A 6,535-nucleotide genomic window follows, 5' to 3' on the forward strand; every position below is an offset into this window, starting at 1 on the left:
GTGAAAACTGCTGACCTAGAGGCTGCGTTAGGCAGGGAGCTGAGAGCCTTTTACACTGATAGCCCTCTCTTCCCATGCCACCACCCACCCCAGGAATAATGGCATTTCAGGCCTGAATCACCATGAAAAGGGAGCTTGATTACCCCCACCCAGGGCTACTCTCTTTCCAAGTCCCTCCCTGCCCTCTGAAAGCACAGATTTTGACTATTGTATACCTCCTCCTCCCTCCCAACTCTCCCTTGACATAAAGGTTCTATTTGAAGATCAAAATATATTCCTAGAGTCAAAATGCAGCCACCCAGGCCACACCAGTCATGCAGGAGAGCCTGGGGCAGGAATGACTTTTCTAATGCAGTTGGAATTATCTGTGGGACCGACCCATCTCCAGAGACCAAGAGTTTCCGAAACTTTCTACTTCTATACACGGGGATGGCAGGTTTTCTCCCAATCTCCCCACTGCATCTCCAGCGGGGAAATGAACCTGCATCTTTTGTTGCTGTCCCTGTCCCTGTAGCAGTCAGGGCCAATCCACCATTTATAACAATTTCTCAGGATACCTTTATTATCTTGAAATGAAATAGTTAGATAATGAAAACTACCTCTACAGATAATTCTATTATTAATAAAACTAGAGGCCTGGTGCACAAAGATTTGTGCACTTGGGGTGGGGAGGAGTGGTCCCTCAGCCCTGCCTGTGCCCTCTCGCAGTCTGGGACTCCTCGGGGGATAACCACCTGCCAGCTTAGGCCCGCTCCCCGGGAGATTGGGCCTAAGCTGGCAGTCAGACATCCCTCTGGCAGCCAGGGTGCGCTCGGGGGATGTCCACTTGCCAGACAGGAGCAGGCCTAAGCTGCAGTTGAACATCTTTAGCACTGCTGAGGAGGCGGGAGAGGCTCTCACCACTACCGCTGTACTAGCAGCCGTCAGCATGGCTGGTGGCTGAGCACAGCTCCCCCTGTGGGAGCGCATTGACCACCAGGGGGCAGCTCCTGTATTGAGCATCTGCCCCCTGGTGGTCAGTGTGTGTCATAGTGACCAATCTTTCCCAGTTGTTCTGCTGTTAGGGTCAATTTGCATATTACCCTTTTATTATATAGGATACCCTAACTATAATAGAAAGGTGAATAAAAGGAGAGAAATTTATAATCTTCAACCAACCTCCACCACCATCTCAAATTTGTTTCACATGTAGACCTGAAAAGTCAGATTTTCATTTAAAAAATCTCCCCAGATGATCTGATATCTCCCCAGGATCTTGGTCCCTCCATGTGAAATTCCTGAAGCTCCATAAAGCCCATCTCTGGTACTGCCTGGGTGAAGAGACTTTCTGGTTTTCTTAATTGAAGAACATCTAGTAGAGTCCTAACCAAGCCAAGGACAATCTTCCAATTGATGCAGTAGTTGCAGACGTGGGCAGTTCTGTGTCTATTAACACACTTGATATTTACACACAAAATGGAACTGGGATCTAGGCTCAGATAAACAGGCTTTCCTCCTACAGGAGGAGGAATCAGGACAGTTCTCCACTGGGTGGCGTTGTCCTGTGCATGGTTCTTCCCAATGGCACCCCTCCTTACTGTGACACCAGAATGCCCTGTAATTTCCCCAAATGCCCCTCCTGGGAGTCATTATTCTCCAATCATTATCTTCTAGATGGTAGGACCTTCTGGAACCCATTTATATTTGTTTTTCTTTTTAATCAGAGCACACAGCATGGGATGTAATTCCAGGAATTTACAGATGGTCTCTGAGGAGAATTGCGGAATGGGAGAGGAAACTGGCTTGTTGGTGCCTGCCCTTTTATCCTACTTGAAGTTACCTTTTCTTTTTTAAGTATTTTTTGAACTCATACAGTTGGGTCATAATCAAATTTCATAATCTTATTATGAAAAATATTCCCACATCTTGTATAATTACATTAAAATAATGTATTGTTCTGAAGAGAAGGGTGTGATATCTAAGATTTGTTTCCAATTGCCTGGGGAGCAACTGGGTGGGAGTAGAGGAAAGGGTTAATTAAAAAAAACAGGGCTAACTTAGCAAGGGCTAACAAAGGAAAGCTCATTCTGCAAGCACAAACATGCTCCCCTTGAGTGGCTAATTTACAGAAATTCTTGAAGACTGTAACTCTTGTACAGCACCCCCGCTCCGCTACCCCCTGAGGAAGGATGTCTGGCACCAGCATATGTGTGTCAGCCTTAAGCCATCTGCAAGCTTTCCCTGAGCACATAAAAAACCTGCTCTCTCCCCATTCACCACTGATTTCTTTCTCAAAATCAGTCTACCTGCACCAGGTGCTTTGAATAAATGTCATTCTGATTACACTGAGCCTGGAGTCCATTCTGTAGAGAAACTTTCAGTAGAGATGCAACCAGATTGGCCAAGAGCTGGGTGCTTGGCTCACTCTGTCATTTTTGGGATTAAAACATTTATTGAAAAGTATATGTACGGAGGCTGGCGACATGGAGCTACCAGATTGGTCAGAGATGGCAGAGGTGGAGGAGACACTGAAGTGACTTCCAAGTCAGGAGTTCAGGGAATCCTGTGGTGAACACAGAAGGAATTCCCATCAAGAGCACCAAGAACAGTCCCACCACACAATATGCCAACCTCATGCACAACTTCATCTTGAAGGCTCAGAGCACATGCATGAAATTGACCCCAGAATGACCTCACCTTTCTTCTAATTGCCACCAAGAAAAATTAAATTATGGTTGCACATGTTAACGTAAAAACATTCAAATCTGTAAAGAATTTTTGTGAGTTTATTTGAGCCAAACTGTCAACAATTGCAGGAAGCAGAATTTCAATGAATTGGAATAATGCTCCAGAGAATGGCAGTTTTTCATCTATTATTATACACTAGTGGCCCAGTGCACAAAATTCGTGCACATTAAAAGGGAATTAATTAGCAGAAATATTTTAATATTGCTATTTGCCCTTTCTCTAGAATAGAGGTGTGAGAGATGAAAGGAAGTTAGTAAAATGTATATTAAAATAATATATAAATTTATTAATAAATAAACAGTAACAAAAGGATATAACAACAGAAGCAGGAAATAAAAACGACAAAAACATGATATGAAAACAACAAAAACATAATATAAAAACAACAGTGATGCAAACAATGACTGATAAAGTGATTAAACTTATTCTAATATCTTCCCTGTACACCACATTAAGAGTGAAAACACTTTCAGAGTGCTTGACTAATTTCCTTTGTGCTGAAGTATTTAGAACCTTAATTTTAACATCACATGCTCTTCGAACTCCAGAGAAAGCAACATATAACTGACCATGTGCGAAACAGGTTCAGGTAGGAATATGCCCACTCTGTCTAGACTTTGTCCTTGTGGTTTATTAATAGTCATCACAAATGCTGGCATCACAGGAAACTGTCATCGAATTAATTTAAATGGGAGGCCAGTGTCAGATGGGGACAAATCAATTCTTGGCATCAGAACAACCTCTCCCTCTGCAGATCCTATTAATACTTCAGCTTCAATCATGTTGGGTCATAATCTTTTGATAATAAATCTGGTACCATTACAAAGACCCCTTTTACTATTGAGATTTCTCAATAGCATGATGACTGCACCCACTTTCAATTTTAATTTATGACACAGCATTCCCAAAGGAGTAATACTATTAAGAAATTCAATGGCAAAATTCTCCTTTTCAGCATCATCTGTTGAATCAATGGAATCATCACTCAAATATGTGTGAAAATCTCCATCGAGTAAATCCAAAATTTCTTCATTTAATTTTTGAACATGCTCATTTTTTGGACAAAGAATTGCATGCTTAGATATATTTTTAATATTATCTATAGATATAGTATTTCCAAAGGTAGCTTCAATAATAGATCCATTACAAATCATTTCACAGGGGATTTCAATAATATCCATTCCTAAATGAAAACTGCTATCAAGTTTGCATCTCCAAGTTTTACTAACCATCTACTATAAGCAGAATTCTCTGATCTCATATTTGTTGTAAGAGACAACTTTCTGAAACATCCCCAAACATTGCAGTACTTTAAACTCATTTGTACTATGGCCAATCGCATAGGATGTGGTACAATACTGAGACATTGTCAAAAATCCCCTCCAAAAAGGAGAACTTTCCCACCAAATACAACATTCAAATTCATAATTTCTCTTAGTAATCTGTCTATGGCAGGGGTGGGCAAACTTTTTGACTCGAGGGCCACAATGGGTTCTTAAACTGGACCGGAGGGCCGGAACTAAAGCATGGATGGATTGTTTGTGTGAACTAATATAAATTCAAAGTAAACATCATTATATAAAAGGGTATGGTCTTTTTTTTTTTAGTTTTATTCATTTCAAAAGGGCCGGATCTGGCCCGCGGGCCGTAGTTTGCCCACAGCTGGTCTATGGCATTTATAGCATGACTGGATGCCATGGTGCATTCATCAATAATGAGAAGTTGGGCCTTTTTAATAGTTTTAGCATCTTCACTGTTTATACCGAGTCTAGAAATTGAAGTTTCATTTAATGGAATCGGTAATTTATATTGGGAATGAAAGGTGCTTCCACCAAGAAGTAAATTTGCAGCAATTCCTGTAGATGCTGTGGGTAAAACAGTACCGCCACCACCTCTAATATATTAATATATTAATGTATTAAAACTTTATAAAGCCGAAACCGGTTTGGCTCAGTAGATAGAGCATCGGCCTGCAGACTGAAAGGTCTCAGGTTCGACTCCGGTCAAGGGCATGTACCTGGGTTGCGGGCACATCCTCAATGGGAGATGTGCAGGAGGCAGCTGATCGGTGTTTCTCTCATCATCGATGTTTCTAACTCTCTATCTCTCTCTCTTCCTCTCTGTAAAAAATCAATAAAATATATTTTTAAAAAAAAAGAAAAGAAAAAAACACTTTATAAAGATATGCCTCCACACTCCGAGGGCCAGTTCCTGCCTCAAACCTCGCCGTCACAGGAAACAGCTCGGGGAGGTCACGGCCGTTTCCAAGACAACCCCTGCAGGACTGACTTCCTTCTGATGGTCAAGCCTCAGTCATGATGCATTATTCCCAGGGTTTTTATATAAATAAATTGCAATCAAAGGAGGAGACGTAGGTGGGTTACATAAATCCACTGGTGATAGATTAGAGAGGTGGGAGAAAACAAATGGGGTGGAGGCAGGGACCTCTGGGATTGGATAAAGAGTAAAATGATAGACACATACTTAGGTGGGTGCAGGATAGTTTACAGTCAACAATTAACATAACAATGAAGAATTTGTGGTATCTGTCCTGGTGCTCAGGGCATTTGGTTGTGCCCTGAGGGGTCCTGAAAAAAGGGAAGTTACAAGTTACCCTGACAGTTCAAGAATATGTTATCCTAGAAGCAAAAAGAGAATAAGTTCAGTTAAGGTAAAGGTTGGTCTTGTCAGTGAAGATACTGGCCTAGGATGTGACTACCCACCATAACTACTTTTAGTTAAAGTTTAATTTCAGTCCATCCTTTGTGGTTACTTTAGGTCTCTGAGTTTGCAAGACCGCCATGCAGACCTCCCCTGAGCTTGTCAGGTTAGCATGGGGCCCCTTTCGTCCACAATGTTAGAAATAAGATGAGCCCCCCAAGTCAGGGGTCCTGGTAGAACACAAAACATACTTGGGAGTCAAGCAGCAAGGCATATATCTTTACTTCTACGTAGAAGGGTGCGCACACATGGTCTGGAAGGTGCGGCACACCAGGCAGGGGGTCTGCTCAGGTTTATAATCCCTGACACCCGTGACCTGTCCTTTGCTCTTGATTGGAGCTCAGGTGCACAGTCTTTCCCGATTGGCTAATTCAAAGGGAGAGGTTGGCCTTTGCTGTTTCGAGATGGCAGTCCCTGGGGGAGCTGCAAGCCATGTGGCCAACATGGCAGCTGCCAGGTCACGCAGCCCAAAATGGCAGCTGTCTAAACTGCTCTTTGACAGAAAAGATGACTTGTTTATTCTCACAACAAGACCATCCTTTGTGGTTACTTTAGGTCTCTGAGTTTGCAAGACCGCCATGCAGGCCTTCTCTGAGCTTGTCAAGTTAGCATGTGGCTCCTTTCATCCACACACAGATAAAGACTATTTCCTGATTCTGATTCAGAATCTAACTGAATAAGCCACTTTCTTGGCTCCACACATCATTCCTTAATTTAATGCCCCCAAGAATAATAGTGTTAACCTATTGGGGGCAAAAACAGGATATTAGGACTAGCTATCATTATAAGAAATATTAATTATGCTCTATTAACCGTGATTGCTTTGTTCTGATTAAAGAAAGGACATTCTAACCTGGCTGAGAGTTGTAGGCCACCCTCCTCCCCAATGCCTGAGAATCAACCTTGGACCAGGAAGTCAACCTTGGAATGCAGTTCATTCTCATTCAAGAACTGCCTATTATCAGGGAAAGATTAACAACCTTGTTGCCCAAACAATGGAGTCCTGCCCCAGTCCGCATTGCCTATTCCCCATACCTGTAATCCCTACTTCCCCATGTAATCTTTGTCCTACCCACTATAAGCAGCT

General features: G+C 42.3%; 1 pseudogene; it reads left to right on the forward strand.

The window, feature by feature from the left end:
• The first annotated feature begins 2,486 nt into the window (after positions 1-2,486).
• LOC102766974 lies at positions 2,487-6,128 on the forward strand (annotated as a pseudogene).
• Positions 6,129-6,535: the final 407 nt, after the last annotated feature.

Source organism: Myotis davidii, unplaced genomic scaffold (assembly GCF_000327345.1).
Source record: "Myotis davidii unplaced genomic scaffold, ASM32734v1 scaffold1608, whole genome shotgun sequence".
In the NCBI taxonomy this organism is placed as follows: Eukaryota; Metazoa; Chordata; class Mammalia; order Chiroptera; family Vespertilionidae; genus Myotis; species Myotis davidii.